Here is a 22,415-nt window from a genome sequence, read left to right on the forward strand (position 1 = left end):
TGAATCTCTTTTGACTAAATACATGTAAGTCCTAGAAACAGCACTGCTGTTTAGTTGCATTATCCCACTACGTATCCAGGCACCACAAATGACCTGTTAAACGAGAGATCGCACCAGCCAAAGGCCTACGACTGACTGTTTTTAGGTCTGGGTTTTGACAACACAGCTGTCAAACAGACCTTTAACATGCAAAAAACGTACACTGTCATAGCGTCTGCCACTTTCAACAACTGGCTATCTACAACCAACCTCTTTCAGCCATTGGACTGAGCCTTTGTCAATCGAGTCTTGGCTCGAGTGGAGTATTCATCTCTACTTTAATTCTTTTGATAGATTGGGCGTGTCCTTCCGAAGCTTCTTCAGTGCTTGCCCTGAACTGCATGAGGGACTACTTTACAATTGTAACTCTCTGTCCACTTTTGCCAGCTCTCACCCATGTTTCTTGCTACAATGTGCTAAGGCTGCATGTGTTAGCTCATTAAACCCAGACATACTGACTTTGTCAATGCTCATCTACAAGGCAACCCTTAAAAATCTTTATGCTCAAAATAATTCAATGAAGAGTTGAACACGTTTCTGTTTCTAGGCACGTATATCATGTTCAATGTTCTAATGTTGGGAATTATACACACTTGAAAGCTGTGCATTGATGGCTACCACTACTATAATAGAACTAATAAGGGGCACTGAAGTAGAGTTGTAATATGGACCAGTATTCAACGGTGTGAAATTGGATAAAATATATACCTATCCAAATGGTGGGAGTATTTAGAAATCTACTAGTCCTGTAAAAATATAATCCACTTGCTCTTTTTTGCTGACAAGCAGTGCGGGGATAAATTATGACAGCGTTAACCACTCTGATGATGCCAGGGGTCACATTATTTCAAAATTGGGATTCTAGCAAGGCACTGATTTGGGCATCGTTCTGTAAATCTACATACAGGGTCTGGAAGTAGATGGGAAGCATTAGTCCCAAGATTTGAATACCCATTCAGTCTGTGTACAGCCACAAACTTACATGATTAATGGTATTCATCAACCCCTCTCTAATCTCTTCTCACAGTGGAAAAGGTTGGAAATGTACGCCTGACAAGGGTGGCAGCACAGCTTTATTCAAAGTGAGAAAAAATGGGTGTGAGTGAAGCGATTTTGATTTTTTGATCAGCAGATTTTCACACAGGCAAATAGACCTCTATATCTGCTCCTGGGAAAAAGGAATTTGCAAACGTTTGCTAGGAGTATGGATTCCAGGCCTCCACTTGTACACTCATGTGAATTCCTTAAAGTTACACTGGAGAGCAGCCGGTATGAGTCGTGGCGGTCAGCCGGCTTGTCGGGCTTTAGAATTGTGACTATAGCTGCTTCTCGCAAGGATGGTGGTGGCGCTCTGGACTCCAGAGAATCCTCATACATCGTCAGTAAATGAGGACCTAGCAAGGCAGCGTAGTCTTTGTAGAAGGAGGTAGTAAGTCCATCCAGTCTGGGTGCCTTATCAACAGGAAGGCCCTGAATAACCTACATGACCTCCTCTACCAGAAAAGGGAGTCTAGGTACAAACAGTGAGCCCAGTCCAGCCAAAGTAACTGGATCGAATCTTGGTATGCAGTTAGCTCCTCCAAGCCTGGCATTGGCGTTGCATCAAAGAGCCTGAAGTAGAAGGAGGTCATGGTTTGAAGAAGCCTGGCAGGAGTAGACTGTCACTCCGGCCGATCGTCCAGGAGCTCTACTACGTAGGCAGAGGTTTGCACAGCATACTGGCTAGCATCTTGTCAGGATGATAACCCTCCCCATAGCACTGTGCGTCTGCCTCGGCAAAGATATTTAGTCTCACGTAGGGCCACTTCTTATTCTGAGAGTTTTGCACGGATAGCTGCCATGGTGGTAGCACGTTTGGAAGTGTAGTATTCCTGCTCCAGGGACCAAGGTCCCATTCCTTCATAGTTAGTTGCTTCCGTATTGCCTTGAAAGTCAATTGTTTTGCAATGCAGGTGCCTTAGATTAAAACTTTGAAGGCCTTCCAGAGGGTCGATTGGGATGTCACTGAGCCTATGTTATTGCTGAAATAGTCTATGATCACAGCACGGACCTCGTCCAGGAACCCAAGGGCTGACTGCAGCAGTGAGAGCTCCAGCAGGATGGAGGCATGGTCAGAGAGGGTGTGGAGCATGTGTGTCACTGAAGTGGCCCAGGTGAGGGTGTATTGGGAGAGTAGGCAGTAATCTATACATGATCATGCATTGTGTGTGGCGGTTGTTTGAGGTGCCTTCCACACTGGTCGCATGAGTAAGCCGCCAGACATTGTTTAAGTAATTGCCGTGCATGAGTGTGGGAAGTTGTGCCACTGCTTTGGGATTGGGGCGAATGGGAGCGCCCGAGCAGTTCACCGCACCGAGTACAACATTGAAATTCCCCCCGCCCACAAATGACGTCTCCCTGTCCCAGACTAGTGATCAATCACTAGACCTCAGAGCAAGTATGATGGGGGGGTCTGTGCAGTGTGCCGGTAAGGAGGACATATCTCCCCTTGTCATCACATAGGGCATGTCACAGCTGCCAGTGCAGGCCTTTGTGCAGAAGTATTGCCACTCCTCTAGCAAAGTTAGAGTATAGGGATGTGTAAGTGTCTGTGCACCATCCTACGCGCAGTCAGGATGCAGTAGAAAAGATTAAGTGGAGTTTCTGGAGACAGCAGATACCTATGTGTGCCTGTTGAGGTAGGCGTGTACCAGTCTAGCCTTTCTACTGTCATTTAGCCTGCAAATGTTCCAGGTTAAGCATCTAGTGGTGGTCATTACTCTGTGGAAAGAAGGTGGTAGGGCAGAAGAAGACAGGGCCAGGTGCGGGTTGCAACTGGAAAGGGCAGAGGAATTGTGCATAGAGGACAAAGCAGGGGGATATAAAGTCAACTAACAGAAGACCTTAAACAAAATCCACCCTCCACCCACTCCAACCCCCAAACATGGTTGAAAGCTTCAATGCTACCGCCCACCCAAATACCCATCCCAATAACAATAAAACAGTATGCAAATCATCCCTGAGGGCAGCAGTGAGCCAAGTGAACATCCCAGTCAAGGTCCAAATGGGTGGCCAATGAGATGCAGAGGCACTCGACAGTGGGCTCCCAATGTGAACTGTCAGCATTAAAGTGGCATCCATATGTGTGTGGGGGCCACCCGACTTCACAGACGGGCCACCAGGAAGAGAAAATCCAGCTCCAGCATGTCAAGGGAGGTCAAGCTCCATTGGTGGTGTTGAGGTGCACCAGCAGTTGCACAGGGGTTCTGTAATTGTTGCTGAGGTGGTTCTCATCATGATGCTGCGAGGATGCCTGGAAGACATCTTTCTGACTGTGATGTGTTTTGCGAAATTTAGGGCAGCCCTAACGTCCGTGAAGTTTCTCCTTGTGTTGGATGCACGGCATGGCAGTATAGAGAAGTGCGTACTGAATGTCCGCTTTCTGGAGGAGTCGCTTGGCCAGCATGAATTTCTGGTGGGCAGCCTGCAACACCAGCGTGAAGTCAGGGTAAAATGAGATTGCGCTACATTGGTATGGACAAAGCGACACTCATGGGCAAGGCAGGGGACAGCATGCCTATAGTTAAGGAACATGGCAACTATGGGCCGAGCTGGGGCCACCAGGGGGTGGACACAGTCCGAGGGAGAGGTGGGCACGCACCACGATGAAGACCGGCGATAGAGCATCTCTAAAGAGTATTGTCTCCACGTACTCTTCCATTTTGTCAATGGCTGTGGTCTCCAGGATCCCCGTTATGTGGAGATTGTTTAACCAGAATCGCACTTCTAGGTCTTTGTTTTTAAGTTTAATGAGTTTGAGGGCCTTGTCCATGCGTAGGAGGTGCTCCCCAGTGATACCCTAGGTTTCGTCTGCATCTGACACACGGGTTTCAAGGTGGTCCACTCGGTCTTCATGCGTGTCAACTCTCTCTTTCACGTGGTCAATGCAGCTGGTTAGAAGGTTGATTTCACGTCTACGGCACGCAGGCTGCTTTTAACATCTACTAGTATTCCCTTGAAGTTGTTGTTTTGCGGGGAGTCCACACTGGGCCAGTCAGAGAGGATCCTTGGCAGGCGCTTCCTGCTCAGAATAGCACGTTTGTCGTGTGCCCTTGAAGGTTTGTTTAGATTGTTGCACGTCCTGTTTCCCCATGGTTTTTCGAGTTGTGAGGCGGGAAGGGGGCTGCGGTGGCGGTGGATGGCAGGTGCGCGGATCTGATGAGCGGCACAGTGAGGCACTTGCAGAGGTTCCAGTCCTGGGCTGGGCACAAAGGAGCAAACTGGGTGGAATAGCAACAGAAAATGTCTAGCAGCCCCTTCCCGAGCCCCCCCCTCTCCCCAGAATGACAGCGCTCAGTAGGGGGCATGAGTAGGCCCAGAATGTGAAAGGGGGACCACAGTGGAACAATGAGTCTTGAAACAGTCAGAATGACCGCTGTGTTAGCCAAGTAGTGCTGAGGTGGTAGGCCCAGTTGAGCAAGGAGGGCTCTTCTTGCTGTTGAGTAATGCAAGGGTTCAGCACTGAACCCAGATGTGGCATGCTCCTAGCAGGGACATGTACCATGCTCACTCTCGCAGCATGACCAAGCAGCTAACGTCAATGGGGCCACAGATATGGGCACTGTGCAAAGAAGGGGCCCACTGGTACGCTGTAAGGTCCGGGGGGGGGGTACCGCTACGCAAGGCGCCACTCACTCGCCATCAGGCTGCATAGATGAAGTCCTGAGCAGCAACCATTTTGCATTTTTTAAAACTGGCTCTCCCCAATTAAATTTCAGGGATCTCCAAGTCTCTATTCTCATGCTGTTCCTCACCACTTCAGGATTGAGGGCAACTACTGCGCTTAACCAGGTGTAAAGTATGTCAACAAGCTTCACACATCTCACCCAACTTTTCCATGTTGGTCGCTCTATATCCCACTTCCTGTTGAGAACCCTGCACTCTAATAAGCGTGCCCAGGACTCAAATGTTAATCTAAGCACTTTGTGACCTCATTATGGGAATTAACAACTATACAAATGCTGTTACACTACAATAGAAACCTCTGGATGACGACCGGGCCATGAGATGTGCAAAACCTGAAATGACTAAAGTATGATGCCGAAGGTCACTACATTCTAGTGGGCCTATTAGGAAAGGAACAGCAGTGCTTTCTGAGTGATAGATGTGGGTCACACTTACAAGGAGATGTGAATGACTGATTTGTAAAGCGCTACAACTGCTCAAGAAAATCGGCTTCCCAGGGCTAGAAGCACGACTGAGGGATCCGAGGGCTAAGGAGCAAGATCGAGGGCTTAACATGCAAAGAACCATGTTTTCAGTTTTATGCAGGTAATAGGCTCAGATGGAGCTTTTCATAGTTCTGAAGGTAGCTCATTTCACAGTTTGGCAGCTAGAACTGCAAAGACCAACTGCCCTTACGGGCACAGAAGACTCTGGGTGGCTAAGTGAGAATAGTACTGGATGATCTAAATTGATGAGATAATATTTGGAAGATGCAAAGGACCTAAGCACAATGTCAGGGAGAGAAAGTTAAATTTAAATCCATCAGCTTTAAGAAGCCAATAAAGTTTCTTGAGAGAAGAAGAAATGGAAATGTGACAGCGAAGATTAAGGATAAGTCTGGCCCCTGCATTCTGAACCACCTTCCGTTTGTGGGTTAAATATTCTGGAAGACCTATATATGGAGCACTGGCATGAATGAATGAATGAATGAAAATGGATTTATACAGCGCGGTTGCTGCCCTGGGGCGTCCAAGCGCTAGAGGAACCAGATGGGGGGTGTAGTGAGGATAGCAGAACTGGGAGGAGGGGGGAGGGGCTGAATTGTTACCGAGATTTGAACAGATGTGTTTTTAGTTGTTTACGGAAGGAGGCGAGGTTGGGGTTAGATCTCAGGTGAAGGGGAAGGGAGTTCCAGATTTTTGAGGCGTTGAAGGTGAACATTCTTCCGCCTGCTCTAGTCCTTTTAATTCTGGGGACCGTTGCCATGAAAGCCTGACTAGAGCGTAGGTCTCTGCCTGGATGATATTGGCTGACTAGGCTACGCATGATTTTGGGGCCCGAGTCCCAGAAGGCCTGGTGGGCACAACACATTGCTTTGAAAGAGACTCTTTTTCGTACTGGTAGCCAATGAAGGCTGGTCAGTGCCTCCCTAACTGAGGTTCTGCGGGGAATTTGCAGTAAGGTACGGGCCGCGCAGTTCTGTACCAGCTGCAGTCTGTTCAATGTGTACTCTGGGGCTCCCAGGTAAAGGGCGTTGTTCGAGTCCAGACGTGACTGTATTATGCCCTGTATGGCTGTTTGTTTTGCCTCCATTGGGAGCAGGGGGAGAACCTTCTTCAAAGTCCGGAGAAGTCCAAAGCAGGTGGCGGAAAGCTTTGTGGCCTGAGTGTTAAGAGAGAGATTCCTGTCCAGCCATACCCCCAGGCTTTTGATGTTATCCTTCGGAACCGGGGGGGGGGCCTAGACAGGTGGGCCATAATGACTTGAAGAGGGTCGGGTCAGCCGGGCCCAGGAGCATAAGCTCCGTTTTGTCCCCATTGAGCTTTAGCGATGACAGGGTCATCCAGGACTTCACCTCCTCCAGGCATTTGGTTAGACCCCCTGACAGAGGATGTTGGGCTTCCTGCGCTAGGGAGACCACCAGCTGTGTGTCGTCCGCATAGGATATGATCTTAACTCCATACGGACGAACTACCTCAGCCAGTGGCCTCATATAGATATTAAAAAGCGCAGGGCTTAGAGAGGAGCCCTGGGGGACTCCACACTTCAGGGGTATGCTGGAGGAGACTGTTTGTCCGTCAAACACCTGGAACGACCTGTTGCTTAGGAAAGATTTTAGCCAGAGCCAGGCCTTGTCCACGATGCCGACGTTTGACATGCGGTTCAGTAAGGTGTTATGACTGACCGTGTCAAACGCCGCGCTAAGATCAAGGAGGACCACTGCCACTGATCCTCCTTGATCAAGGATTTTCCTGGACTCCTCGACGACCATAAGGAGTGCGGACTCTGTTCCGTGCTTAGGCCTGAACCCTGTCTGGGTAGGGTCCAACAGCTGATTGTTTTCCAGATAGCTAACCAGTTGGAGGTTGATGTACTTCTCCGCAATTTTGCTCACCCAGGGGAGTAGTGAGATCGGACGGTAGTTGGCGAAGTCCGATGGATCTAGATTTGGCTTTTTTATTAGTGCTCGAACCATTGCCCGTTTCCAGGCAGGCGGAACAATGGCAGAGTCAATGGATGCATTCACGAGATTCTTGATGATGGGTAGAACCGTCTGAGATGCGAGTAACATTGTCTCTGGAGGGGCCGGGTCGGTTGGAGAGCCGGATTTCACTTTCCGAGCCATAGATTCAACCATTTCCAGGTCCATGCAGGGGAAAATGGTCAAGCCTGGTAGTGATGAGAGCATGCACCATAGATTTATTCGTCCATGTAGGGATAAATATTGTTTTGAGCTTTAAGAAGACAGAAGAACCGTGCTAAAAATGAGATTAGCGAACTAAAGGCCAGGTCGCACTCAACACCCTGTTTTTTTAACCACCTTGGCAGGGATACGTGTCGAGCCTAGATCAGGAAGCTACTAGGAGTGTGACTAGATTGAGTGGGAGTTTCCGACAATTAGGATTTTGGTTTTATCTGAATTTAACTTGAGGCAACTAAGCTTCATCCAGTTAGCAACAGTTTTGAGGCAATTTTGGGAGGACAGCTGGGTCGCAAAGACATTTTCGAATATAGATACCAGTTCTGTGTCACCTGCGTGCTAAAGAAAACTTAAAAATCAAACTGCTGTACCTTGTATATGAATATTAGGTCATCAACAGTGGGTGGCAATTGGCATGGCGGTTATGCCGGCAGGTCTATGTTACCCATTATTGGCAACTGCTCAAGCTCCTGTTCTCCAGAAGGGATCTCCTATCGATATCTGGGGACAGAAGTACTGCACCAAGAGCAGCTCATCATGCAGCTCCTGAGATGGTAATACCCAGGTTTACTAAGAAGTTTCAACTTGTGGAATTAAGACAAATTATTGGCTGGGCAAAAAAGAAACCTATGGCACATTTGTTGGACTATGTTCCACAGTCTTCTGTATTGGACACCTCAAGGGTCGATCAGACCCTATTTAAACAATTATCTGCGAGGACTGAACACTTGATCTGGAGAAGACCTCAAAGGTCTTTAAAGTGTATTGTCTGTTATACCTATTACAGGTAGTTTCTATTTTGCTTGTTGTTCAGAACAATGGTGCATGGGACGGTTATCTCTGCTTACATGGAAAATCTGAAGCCGTCAGATGATCCTTATTACGAAAACCGTGATAGACTATGTAAATGTAAATGTCCATTATTTGTAAAGCGCACAGCTACCTCTGGAGAGGTGTCCCGGCGCTGGGGGGCTGTCGGGAAGATAAGCAAGCTATTGCCCAGAGTTAGATGGTGCTGGGCTGATCTGCCGCCGGCACCGGGGATCGAACCGTGAGCCCCAGGATCCGGAGGCAGTCTCCCTGGCCGCTGCGCCACACCTCTTACACTATGCCTGGTGTGCAGATGCAGGAGACAATTAAATAGTTAAAGGTCTACAAAAATCTTAAGGTATGGAAGGAAAGTGTATACAGACCAGCAAACTGAGGGAATACAGATATTTCAATAACTGAGGCCTTCACTAGGTGAAACAACACAAAATAACATTGATAACCCCCACTGGGCTTGTAATGTGGGTGTAGTTAACAATATTCCAAAGTCTCTACAATATGCTCCGGTGGAAGACTTCAGCTTGTTTATATTTTCTAATGTTCCCCTGTCACCTAGCGACAACACAGCCCTCAGTAGTAGTCGTTCACACGAACTGGTCAAATGTCCTAAATACCATGAATATTTCCTTCTGTTAATGCATGAATGAAACTACCCTCAAATGTTTACAGTACTGACACAACAGTCACGGGTTACTACTACACGTGCTTAGGAATTCATTTCCAAAACTTAAGCAGTGATGCAAAAAGTCAACCACCTTAAGCACTTATTTTTATCAGAATCTGTATTTTGTTTACCTGGATCCCAGATGATGAAATGTATCAAAGCAATAAAAGACTCTGATCTGTGAACTGAGAAGGCAACATGGCTGTCAAAAATCAAAGCAGTACTTAGAATCTAGCACAGAAACGCTGGAAGTAGTTCAAACAGAATAACATTTGAGACTCACACCAGAACAGCAGCCTCTTAGAAAGCCTGGATTCAATACAAATTGCAAGCACACAAAAGAAATGGCTTGTGAATTAAAGAAGGTGCAGGAAATACCCTCAAAGGTTCAGGAGAAATTGTTCAAGAATCCTGGAATTTATAGAGTTGAAAAACGACTGAAAAGCTGCTAGAGCTTCAAAACAAATGAAATCAACAAGTGGGCCTCAAAATGAAGCAACACATTTCTTCCATCTGAGCACACCTCTCCCAAGGTACTCTTATTTAAGGAAGAGGCATGAAACATGACAAATAAGACCTGCAGAGCAAAGATAACCTCAATGGGTCGCACACTTTTGTATCACTTTCAAATTTCATGACAATCTATTGGCTACGGTTTTGAGAGGACAGTACACGTCAGTAGCCCACACACCAAAGCCCTTCAACCGCATCATATTCGAGAGATGAGAAGATGGCTTGCTCAACCTTACACTTCGACCATGTGGAAAACAGTGGAGGGAGTAGCGACAAACCTTCCAAGACCCACGTAGCTCCATACATATATATTTTGTGTTATTTTGAGATTCCAAATTTGTATGCAACCTCTTCACATTCGGGACATGTATAGGTTTGGTCTGCATGGTTATTACTCACAACTTTGGCTAAGTCATATGTAAAGGAATGATGTGCACAAACAAGGGCATGTGAAAAAGTTCCTATGTTTTGGGTATTAGTATTTCTTTATTTAGCAATTTTTATTCCTGCTCTACTTAATTTATCTTCTCTTCTTTAATACGATCTTTCAAGAAAGGACCTATCTTAAAAAAGCAGCGGGAATTAAACTGTACCATAATGCAATCCTGTTTAATGATGACTCATAGTGAAATCAAAGTGGAGAACAAAATAAATGTGATTCCACAGAGTTTAATAATGACGAAAAAATAATTGTACTAAGGCACTGGGAACATCTGCTAACCAGTTACAAATGTGCCTTGGATCATGAATAAAGTTAACAGAGGCCAAATTAAGAAGTAATATATTTCAGGCAGTAAAAGGATGAACATATGCTCAAGGAAGTTGGCAGATATTTTAAAATTGTAATACTGAAGAAATGAGAATTGTGCATTCACGTGTTCGAGTCACAGGTTCTGGGGAATGGCCAACCTTTTGAGATTTATATTGTTTACTTACCCCCTGTGGGTTGGTTTTTAAGCTCAAGGATTCCTACAAAACTCTTTTGAGATTCTGACAATGTCTATTTTGAACTTCAATGGGCTTTTATTTTTTATTGTTATCAGCTTTATTCGTGCGCACATAACATGTACCTGAATCATTTTAGATAACATAAAAACCAATTTGCATGTAGTTATCACTTGCATTGATGTTTTTTTGACGATATAGGGAACATGGCTTGACTTGTGCATAAAACGACATCAATTTAAAACGGTTGTCTAAAAAGAGAAGACTTCCGTAACTTAGGGAAAACAGGAAGAGGGTAGTTCACAAGAGAAATGGCAGTCCATGACATTCTCTCGAAGCAGCCACGGAGAATACTCTGTCACTTAACTTTACCCTTTCATATTTCGGAATACCCAACAGAAAGTGACCAGTGGATCGCGGGTGCTTGTGATGGTGAAAATGGAATCTGGAGGCACCTTAATAGGGTGCACTTTCATGAATCCATTATTAGAGCAGATAGGCAGATGGGTGAAATATGGTTGTGATGGTGTGTGCCTTTGACAATTTGTGCTGATGTAATTTGCAGCAAATACAGCGGACTCATAAGTTTATCTGGGAGCCCCAGGTACAAAGAGTTGCAGTAATCGAGTAGATACTGAACTAGAGTTAAAGCTACTGAAGTGCAATGGTTAGGTTCTTCTTTAGTAGTTTTGGTTGCTAGAAACAAACACTGGCTACTTTGGATGCCTGATGCTCAAGGCTTGGCAGATACCTAAATAACATACCACTTAAGAAGGAATCTTCCCATCACTTCTGGCCAGCTGGTGGAATTTCATTTCTTGATGTTGCTTTTTCAAATGAATCAGTGTAGGAACTGACCCTCGCTGCCGGGTCCCGGCCAAACTTTTTGTCTTCACCCCTACTGTTTTCTGAACCGATTTCCGTTGGCTTTTAGGGCTCTGTGCATGTTACCCTTGCTAACTAGTGCTAAAGTGCTTGTGCTCGCCCCTAAAACGTGGTACAATTGGTTTAGACCTGATTGGTACATTTAATTTACTCATAAGTCCCTCATATATGGCACCACAGGTACCCGAGGGCCTGCAAATTAAATGCTACTAATAGGCAGCCGTATCACTGTACCATCCATTAAAGGAAGCCTTTTAAAACATGTCTCAGGTCTGCCATTAAAGCCAGTAGTGCAGTTATAAACTGCCAATTTGACCTTGCAAAATAAACCTTTTGCCAGGCTTACAACTTACATATAAGCCACCCCTAAAGGAGGCCCTAAACAGTCCGTAGGACAGTGTGCACTGAATTTAAAATGTAGCACATGTGATTTTAAGTTGTATATGTCCTGGTAGTGAAAACATTCTTAATTAGTTTTCCACTAATGTATGGCCTCCTTCTCCTATAGGATAACATTGGGTTACCTAATTACATTTAATAAGTTATAACTTTTAACTGGGAGCAGGTAGAAATATCATATTTGGACTCAAGTGAATTGCAAATTAAAATCTTATTTAATGGTAAAGTCGAATTTTAGATTACAATTTTGAAAATGCCACTTTTAGAAAGTTGGCATTTTTCCACCCTATAAGTTCTGAGGCCTTATAGGAGTTTCCAGCTGCCTGGGTCTGTTAATTTCTCCCCCATCAGAAAAGCATATTGAGCCCAGACAGTGACAAATAGGACCTAGGTGTGACTGGGAGAGGACCATCCTATCAGGATAGGAGTGATCGAGCTATTCTCTGCCCCACTTACATTTCAAAGGGCTGCCTCCAGCACACTCACAACATTTGACACTAACCTTTTGTCGCCCTAGGCCTATTTGCGCCTGGGCAGGGAAAGAAAGGGGAAGGACAGAGCTTTCCAGAACCAGATGTGGAGGTGGACTAGACATTTCCCCACTTCAAAGGGTGGCACTTATTAGTTCACTCCTGGACCATGGAGGACATGTTCTGTATTTCAGAGGACTGCCCTTCTGCTTGAGGTCTGCTTTGTAGTTCAGAGGACTGCTCTGCAGCTACCAGGGGGATTACCCTGCTTCTTGAGGCCTGCCTTGTACTCCGAGAGGACTTCCCTTCTACTGGAGGCCTCCCTTGCTGCTTTGACCCATGACTATCAGAGTGACTGCAAGGGCTAGTTGGGTGGTCACCTATCTGAGCTAAAGGGAAACAACAAGCTCCAACAACCTTGAACCCGCACCTGGGCCCTGCCTTAAGTGAATCCTGCGCCTCAAGTGGTGCCCAACCAGTCCTGGAACCTTGCATTGGAAGTGGTAGTAAAGGTGCCCAAATAGTCAAAACCTAAAAAATTCAGACTTAAAACATTTTCCACCAAAAGGTAGCCTGAACTGCTAGGAGACCGGTGCCTACCTGCTCATCGATCCACACAAGGTGCATTGCCGGTGGGCCTGATTTTAAGGTAACTCCTGCTACGTTTGTCTCCACACCAGCAAATCCCATTCAGCGGCTCCTCTCGGAAGGGGAATCCGCTCTCAAGGAGCCCTCGTCAGCTACTGCCTACAGCTTCGTCCCGCTGGAGATTTTAGACTTCCATAAAAGTGTCAAAGTCCAAATGCAGAAACCTTCATAGTGACTTCTTCCAGCGACTCCCTGATGACAATGTCTCCTCCTCTAACACCATTGGCTGCTTTCCCCTGCTTTTTCTTCAAATTTCTTCTGAGTCTGAAGGTAAATCGATAGGCCAGCGTCAGCCTGCGTTGACATTCGTTTTGCAAACACAGAAGAAATGTGGTTTTTAAAATTAAATTAATGAGTTTCTTACATGCATGTTTCTCTTCTGTGCTTTTCCTTTACAGAAAATAAGCAAAACATAATTCATTTTGTGATGTTGTTTATTAGCTGAGCTGAAATGTATTAATTTGTGATCCTTGAGAACGAAGGCACGTGCTGAATGTCGATGTTCCTGTAGTTGAAACATACGCAAGATCTTTTACCCGGGTCTGTTTCAAGCTGTTGCATTGCAAAAATGTAATTTTCCTATTTCTATGTATAATTATATAAAAAGTAGGTGTTCCTAAATGTTTCCAATTTAATGTATTACACCTTCTTGTTTTAGTATTGGTCTATGTGAATAAAACATTTTTATTACAGTGATATTATGTGTAATCTTACCATGTCCAGAGTGTGCCATTTCAAAGTCTGAAGGTCTGAAACCTAGAAGATGTGCCAGACTTTTCTTACATTCTATACCCTGTAGACTCCATTTTAGTCTGTCTATTTGATTTATATTTAGGATATTTCTTACCTTCTGAACTGAGAAGTCTCTAGGTCATTATGTTACTCATTTCTACTTAGACTTTCCTTGTATTTTGAACTGAGCAGATTTATACTAGTCCTCTTGCTGATCTATATATTGGCAGGGGCTGTTTACTTGCATTGGAGGTCAACTTTATGTTGATAACTTTCACAATTAGTATTAGTTGACGCATTATTGATGCCGATTTTAATATAACCACCTACTTTAAGCCTTATATAATAATAATAACTCTTAAATTTGAATAAACTGTTATGTTTTTGACATTGATTTTTGTCATGGTAAGGTTTTCTTTAACGGCAAAGGTCCAGTGTCTTTTAAGACTCATATATCCCTGATCCACGGCTCAACCCTTTTAATTTATTAGTTAAATACATTGACAGTAGTTAGACTCCAGTGCTGCGATGAAAGCATGAAGAAGAATGTTTTGTTTTTCCCTGCAGGAGGACAGACAGTCCAGGAGGAGAAACCAAGCCATGTTCTTGGTATGAGGTGCACCCAGAAGAGCGGAACTGTAACTGGCCCGAGCTGTGAGGGGTCACCCAGCCTCCCACTTTGGTTCATGTAGCAAGCTGCATGAAGTATCAACAACCTCACTCAAGTGCCAGCATGTGTCTTGGATAACAGCCACCAGAGGGATCAGTTCTGCCACTGTCCAAATCTGCTTCAAATGCTGCAAGATCTGACAACACCGCTATAGAACAGGACCCACAATGTGTCTGGAGACCGCAACTGCAGAAGACGCGATCACTGCTGAGGTCTGCTGTACTGTTCATCCCCAGCAGCAAGATTCAAGAGGCAAGGCTGCTGCCCACAATTACGCTGGCTTGAGCACTAACTGTATGACCATGAAGGCAACACCACCTATCTCTGCTCCAAACCCCATCTTAGCAAATAGGTATCATGAGATCTGAAGTGAGAGATTGTGACTTGAACTCAGAAAAATAATCTTGTATGTTAGTGAGATTACCTGTATGTTCTTTTTCTCAAAATACTTAACTATCTGACCTAAAGGTCACCAAGCAGAATCGTTGCTCACCCAGGCGGAATACGGTTTTATACCTGTGCCTGATTTCGGTCTATGAACTTTTCATTGCTACTGGATTCCCATAGTTTGTTTGAGAACTGTAGAGGCTGGCTAGGACCCCATTGTTGTACATGGTAGAACCCTACAGTTAACTGTCCATTACTGTGTGCTGAGATCCTTGTATTGGCTGGCAGATACAAACAACTGTGACAGAGAACACCGATGTATGGTAGATGAAGTTTACTGTAGAATTTCTCCACCTTCTGCAGCAACATAAGAAATGAAACCGCCAAGAATGGACACATCTGCTCAGATCATCAGTTCCTCCTCAACTGACTCCCAACGGATGAGCATAGAGGACATGCCCAGTCTTTTTTTTTAAATATCTTTTTATTAGGTTCAGCAGTAAGTATGCATACACTGTTAATCATTAATTCAACAGTTACATAGTACATCATTGCGGTAGCAGGACATGTCCAGTCTTGGAGGTTTCATTTCTTAGATTCTTGCATAAGGTGGTGAATTTCTACATTAAACTTCATCTACCATTCAACAGTGTTCTTTATCTCAATGTGTTTGTATCTGCCAGCCAATACAAGGATTTCAACAAATGTTGGTGATGAGTTACTGTAAATATCTGCACGATGAAAGGAATTTTTGACTTCACCACCACCCCGAAAACTTCACGTATGCAGTAACATCCGAAGATTGGACCTGCATTCACTGAGGAGAAAAAGGTACGAGCACAGCAATTTCCATTTAGATTTAGAATGCATACCAGTGACTTGTAATGCTTCAAAAATCAGCGCGAAACATCTTGGTCCTGAGGCTGAAGTTAAGCGCTCACACGTGGTCTTCTTTTCTGATTTGCATGCATTACACGCTGGGACTGCAGCACACTGCATTCTGGGATGGCACCGTACATGGTCATGTTTTTACCCACATTGGCAGCCATCTGGAATTGGGCCTACCAGAGCAATTTAACTGCGTAGCACGTTGGCGTCTCATTCTGTGTACTGAGACGATTACTCTGTGGAATATTCTTTTGCAGTGGTGTTTTTACTCATCGTACAGTTACTGCCACTAGCAACGTTAGACTTTATTAATTCTTCCTTTGCATACTACTATGTTTGCTTTGGATACGTTTGGAACTGGAATTCCTTTCCTACCCTGCATTTGGTGAACTGAAGTGTACTGAACCACTGTGGCATTGGCACAAAATCTTTGTACTAGTAGGGAGATTGTTTACTGTTTTGTAGTTCTGGTCATGTCAGTCGCTGGGATGTCCCAACCTCCACCAAACCTAAATGATGCAGCAGAACCACTGCTCTCATGGAAGAGGTGGAAGAAGGTGTTTGACTCATAATTGGTAGCCATTGGAGGAGAACAATTTGCACCAGCAAGAAAATAGGGTGTTTTGCTACATAACTTATGTGTTGAATGGCATACCATGTATGAAAGTTTTGGGGAAATACCTTTAGGTAGAGGATATGGCGAACCTAATGACATATTTGACATGTCAGTTAAAATGCTGGAACTATATCTTTGTACACGGAACAATGTGTTTCCTGAGAGAACCAGTAACTAGGTAGCTGCTGTAAGAAAGTTAGAGAGTCATGCGAGTTTGCGGAATCTCACAGTTTTACAAGATAGAGATCAGCTTGGACGTTGCACAAATACCTTACGAGTTCAGGAAAAGTTACTTGCAAAAAGTCCTCACTTAAAGGAAGCCATTGTTAGAGGTGAATGAATGGAACATTCAACTATATGGGTAAGGGAAATGAAAAGTGACAATAGTGACAAATCTTCAATATCCAGAGTGAAAGAGAATTATGATGTCAGCAGTGGCAAAAAAAGTAAAGTCAACAAGTGACCCGCACAGATTAAGTTCTAATACATTTAACAAATTTAGATGTTACACATGGGTTAGCAATGGCCATGGACCCAACAGTGCAAACTGTTTGGCAAGGAACTCTTGCAGGACATAAGAAATGAAACCTCCAAGACTAGACATGGCCTCTCTGATCATCAATTCTCATGCTTAGGGTGTAAAGGCAATTTATCTTTCCCCCCTTTTCCAGCTGTTCCCTTTGAGCTACTGTGTCGTCCTTGTTACCCGGTGGCCCATTTTTATCCATGAGGGAAGCTCTGTGCTCAGCTTGTGTGATGTGTGTCTTGTGCTGGATTGGTAGCCCCTACTGTTGTGGTAATCAGCCCTAGCTCCTTGCTGAGCTTATTGGGGGCTGTGTTTCTGTGTCCTGTGTTTGACCTCCCACAGGGCCTGCTCGCACCCTATTTGGAGTAGGGGTTCAGTTTTGTCTTCTGCCCTGAGCGGTACTTGTACCCCCCACCCCTCCCTCCTGGGCTTGGGGTCTGTGTGATACTGTGTTTTGAGCTTGGCCCCCCCTTCTAATGGTCTTCCGGCTTGTGTGTGTGCGGATGGGGAATGAGGGGGTACACTCTGTTTCTCTATCTCAGATCCTTTTCAATGCTCAGTCTCCCTGTTGGGCTTTGCAGCGGTTTATTGCTAGTTCTGGGATCTGGCCTCTCCTTCCCTGGCACCCTCTTGGGCTTGGCACTAATGGGTAGAGGGATCCTTCTTCCCAGGATTGTGTCCACGCCTGCGCTCCTGCTTCCCATTTGGGCTTAGGGAATGTGGAGGTGTTAGTTCTGACATCTGGCTTTTCAGGTGTTTCCGGCTGGGCTAGCGGCTCGAGGAAGGGTGTTTTTGGGGGGGTGGAATTGCTGTAACACTCTCTTCCAGTTGATGTTCTTCACATTTCCTTTACCCACGTGTCCTTGCTTGGCCTGAGGGTTGCTGGTTTGGTGCCTGGCTTCTCCTTCATTAATTACCTGTTAGGCGTGGGTTTTGTGGGAGGGTGCTTCTTGTTTCATCTTGGGTGTCTACATCTCCCTGCTGGGCTTGGGGCTGTGTGGTGCAAATCATTTGTTTGGCCTTTTCTTCCATATCTCCTTGGTGGGCTTGGGATTTCATTACAAGACCGGAGGCTATCATTATGCAAATACTTTTATTTGCTGCCCAAACATGCTGCCCTTTAAAGAATGTTATTACATCACAATAAATAGAACATTAGTAGCATGACAAGTAGACTGTGCTGGCTCCAATCATCCTCTTTTGTTCGCTGTCCTGACACAGCTATGTACCATTTTCTTCTTGCTTTGTTTACCTCTTGATTGATTGGATTTACCTGCCTTTTGACATTATATTTCACATATTATATCATTATACATCTATATTGACGATTCTAGGATCTATTATGTATTATGTATTTTTACTATGTACTTGTATTCTTACTATGTACTTAACATCCTTCCTTTCAGCTCTCTCCTGTCCAATTTATGGCAGGATTACCTCCTCTAATCAACATTACTGATCCCTATTTTAATAATGTGCTCAAGCGATCGTTAACTTTTCCCCCTAACGATCGCATGCATTCACAATTGTTTATTTATTTATTTGATAAGCGTCCCATTGACACGCTCACGAGGCAGGCATCTTTTTCACTAAAAAGCAAATAACCTTTAATAATAAGCGTTTGTCTTCCATGAGCGACAATCATTTCAAGAATTATCGCTCAAAGCATAACTTGTGCTCCCTCGATTCCCGCATCTCTTAGAAACTTGCTGGGAGACGCAGGAACGTGCCTCACCCCCTCGCCCTGCTTCCGCTATCATACGGCTCGGTTTGGTTCCCATAGTTACGCTTCCTTCGTGAGCTTGCCTAAACAATTTAGAGACACGAGGGAGATGGAGTAGTTTCTTTTCTGTAACTCCAGTTCTGTAGTAGGGGTATCTCTGTTATAGTCATAATCTAGTGAATAGTCCCGCCCATGTGCGTGGACCCCGGAGCAATAAAAAATAATCTCTAAAAGGTGACAAATCATGCAGACCTGCATGCACCTTTAAGAGAGAATTTAATTTAAAGCCAGATAATGCAGCCTATACCCACAGGCTACACTGTCCAGTACTTCAACTAGAATTCCACCAACATCCACAAACAGCACTGCCTGTCTAGTTTTTCTCCACATAGGAAAAAACCCTGTCTCTACCAGCAAAAGCCTCTGGAATGATAGAGAGGAAGGAGTGGACAGACAAGCCCCATAGGCTGCCATTATGTGGCTTAGAACAGGATACTGTGCCTTTAAGAAAACTTTCCAGATTTCCAGAACTTTCCCCAGTATCCCAGAATGCCCTGCAGGTCCCATTTACTTTCAGTTCTTTTTGAAGGCGTAGCACGCCAGACCTGTAGCATTCTTCATATGAATAAATATCTCTCCACCGGGGAGGAGGGCGGGCGCTTATGACTATAACAGAGATACCCCTACTACAGAACTGGAGTTACAGAAAAGAAACTACTCCTTCTGTAGTAGGGGATCTCTGTGTATAGTCATAATCTAGTGAATAGAATGGCAAGCCCATCCCCACACAACAGCAGCGGTGGAGAACAAACAAGACAAACCCACTACTGTGCGAACAAATTTCGCAGTGAAGCCTGCCCAACCTGAGCATCTGCCCTGGCATCCGAGTCCAGACAGTAATGCGCAGCAAAGGTATGGACCGACTTCCAAGTGGCCGCCTTGCAGATTTCCGCAATCGGAACATTACGTAGCAAAGCCGTCGTGGCAGCTTTGCCCCTGGTGGAATGAGCCTTAGGTTTACCCCCTAAGGTCTTATTAGCCTTTTGATAACACAATTGTATGCAGGACACAATCCACCGAGAAATGGACTGCTTAGAGGTCGCAAGACCAGTCCTGACTGAGCCATAATTAACAAACAATTGGTCAGACCTACGAATATCCTTGGTCTTATCCAGATAAAATTTCAACACCCTCCGAACATCCAGGGAATGGAGAGACCTTTCCGCTGGCGAAGAGGGATTCTGAAAGAACGTAGGTAAAGTTATAGTCTGGTTGACATGAAAATCAGAGATAACCTTAGGAAGAAATTTAGGGTGAGTACGCATCACAACCTTAGCAGCATGAAAGACAGTATAAGGTTCTTGACAACATAAAGCCTGAAGTTCACTCACCCTGCGGGCCGATGTAATGGCCACTAGGAACGCCGCCTTTCAGGATAGGTGCTGCAACGAAGCCTTGTGGATGGGCTCAAAAGGCTCCTTCATCAGTCTGGACAGCACCACATTCAAGTCCCAGGAAGGCGAGGGAAGTCTGACGGGAGGAAACACTTTCTTCAAGCCTTCCAAAAAATCCTTGACCACAGGGATCTGGAAGAAGGAAGTCTGTGAAGGGCATTTCCTGTAAGCAGTCAAAGCAGCCAGATGAACCTTAATGGAATGGAAATTAAGGCCAGACTGCGCCAGATGTAGAAGGTATGGAAGGATGACATCTTCCTTACATGTCGTAGGATCAAAGTTCTTGGACTTACACCAGATACAGAACCTCTTCCACTTGTAAGCATAGGATGTCCTAGTGGAAGGTCGCTTAGACTCCTTCAGTATGTCCATACAATCGTCTGGTAGATTCAGATGGCCATATTGCACTATTTCAGGAGCCATGCCGCCAAACTCAAAGACGAGAGGTTGGGGTGCACCATCCGCCCCCCGAACTTCGTGAGAAGGTCCGGCCTGCACGGCAACCGCATGTGAGGAAGGAGAGACCGGTGAAGTAGGTCCGTGAACCACCACTGCCTGGGCCACTCCGGGGCGATCAGGATCATTCGCGCCCTGGACTGGGACAGCTTGATGAGCACTGCCGGAATCAGGGGAATGGGTGGAAAAGCGTACAGAAAGCTGTTCGACCAATCGATCCATAACGCATTCCCCAGCGTCCCCCGTTGGTAGTACCTGGATGCGAAGTCTCGGCATTTGCTGTTTTCGGCGGTGGCGAACAGATCTACGTCTGGAGTCCCCCACCTTGCGAAGACTTCTCCTAGTACTTCGTCGTTTATGACCCATTCGTGGTTTTCCTGAATCAGCCTGCTCAAGGCGTCCGCCTGAGCATTCTGCACCCCTGGCAGATGCGTGGCCGTAATCGTCAGTCCTCTGGCCAGCAGCCAGCGCCAGATCGCCTGCACCTCCTGCGACAGAGTGCGCGATCTCGACCCCCCCTGCTTGTTGAGGTAATACATCGTAGTTGTATTGTCCGTCTGTATCAGCAGCGAGTTGGTCTGGAAGGACGGAAGGAAGGCCTTCAGTGCCAGGAAGACAGATCTGAGTTCCAGGAAATTGATGTGGTACGTCGATTCCAAAGCAGACCACTTTCCTTGGATCTGCAAGTCCCCGGAATGCGCTCCCCAGCCCTGGAGAGACGCATCCGTCACGACACTCGTCACGGGAATGTCCTTGTGGAAGGGAACCCCCTTGAGGAGGTTTTCCGCCGAGCACCACCACTTCAGAGACTGAAGAGCATGCAGCGACAGACGTATCTCGTCGTCCCAAGAGCCTGTCCTCTGATCCCACTGATCCTCCAAACACTCCTGCAGTGGTCTCATGTGTAGCCGAGCGTGAGGCGTGAGGAAGATACAGGAGGCCATCGATCCCAGCAGCGAAGACACCTCCCTCACTGTCGTCGATGGAGCAGTCCTGAGGTCCTGAGCCTTCCGAAGGAGTGATAACCGTCTCTCCTCCCAAGGAGACACGCTTGCTGACCGCGTATCGATGGATGCCCCCAGGTACTGTATGCACTGGACCGGAGTTGTGACCGATTTGGACATGTTGACGTGTAACCCCAGCTTGTGCAGGAGCTCGCACGTCCATCTGAAGTGTTCCTGCGCTTCCGCGAAGGATGATGCCTTGATCAGCCAATCGTCCAGATACGGGTAGACAAACACCTTGTTCCTCCGCAGGTGTGCCGCCACCACCGCCATGCACTTCGAAAAGGTCCTGGGCGCAGACTTTAGCCCGAATGGCAGTACTGTGTATTGATAGTGATTGGCGCCGACTTGGAATCGCAGGAACTTCCTGTGCTTCCGTGCTATGGGCACATGGAAGTACGCATCCTGTAGATCTATGGCACAGAGCCAGTCTCCCCGTTGCAGCTGAGGGTAAATCTGGTGCAACGATAGCATGCGAAACTTCTCTCTGCGAATCCATTTGTTTGCCTGTCGCAAATCCAGAATGGGCCTGAACTCGTTCTTGTCCTTCTTGCGAACGAGGAAGAACCGAGAGTACAGACCTCTTCCCCTTTGAGACAGAGGTACCTCTTCTACCGCCTTTTTTCTCAACAAGATGTCTGCCTCCGCCTGGAGCTCTCTCAGCTGGAATCGAGAGCTGATCGGCGGAATCGCTGGAGGCGGGCTGATAAACCGAAGACTGTATCCATTGCAAACAATATTCAGCACCCACTTGTCCTGAGTAATTTTTCTCCACTCTGCCGGAAAAAATTGAATGCTTCCCCCCACTGGAGTGGGTAACGGTTGAGGGGGAAGTAGCCGCTCAGGGCCGAGACCTGGCCGGGCCCTTGGTCGTGGTAGTAGCCTGCTGGCCTCCTCTACCCCTCTGGCGCTTCTGGAAGGGCTTGCGGAACTGCTGCTGTTGTTGCTGCTGCTGTCCCGAGCCCTGCCCACGCCCTCTGCCCGAAGACCCGAACCTCCTCTGGAACGGGCGCTTCTTCTTTTCGGCCTTCTCCAACCCGACGGCCGTCAGGGTTTCCGCCTCCGCCTTCATGCGGGCCATCTCATCGTCCGCATGCTTCCCGAACAGGGTTTCCCCTGAGAAGGGCAGGTTGGCCACTCTTTGCTGCGCCTCCGGCTTGAGG

The 22,415-nt window shown here is 46.2% G+C and overlaps 1 protein-coding gene across 5 annotated transcripts in view; it reads right to left on the reverse strand.

Moving 5' to 3' along the window:
• The window catches only part of FAM110B (family with sequence similarity 110 member B), a 444,727-nt gene that overhangs the window by 245,126 nt on the left and 177,186 nt on the right, over window positions 1-22,415 (reverse strand). The window contains exon 1 of one of the 5 annotated variants that reach the window (XM_085605579.1): window positions 12,749-12,771. The exons of the other annotated variants lie outside the window; for them this stretch is intronic. The gene's annotated coding sequence lies outside the window, so the exon portion shown is untranslated. Of the gene's footprint in view, window positions 1-12,748; window positions 12,772-22,415 lie in introns of those variants that run through there. 5 annotated transcript variants of the gene reach the window in all.

Source organism: Triturus cristatus, chromosome 5_1 (assembly GCF_964204655.1).
Source record: "Triturus cristatus chromosome 5_1, aTriCri1.1, whole genome shotgun sequence".
Classification (NCBI taxonomy): domain Eukaryota; kingdom Metazoa; phylum Chordata; class Amphibia; order Caudata; family Salamandridae; genus Triturus; species Triturus cristatus.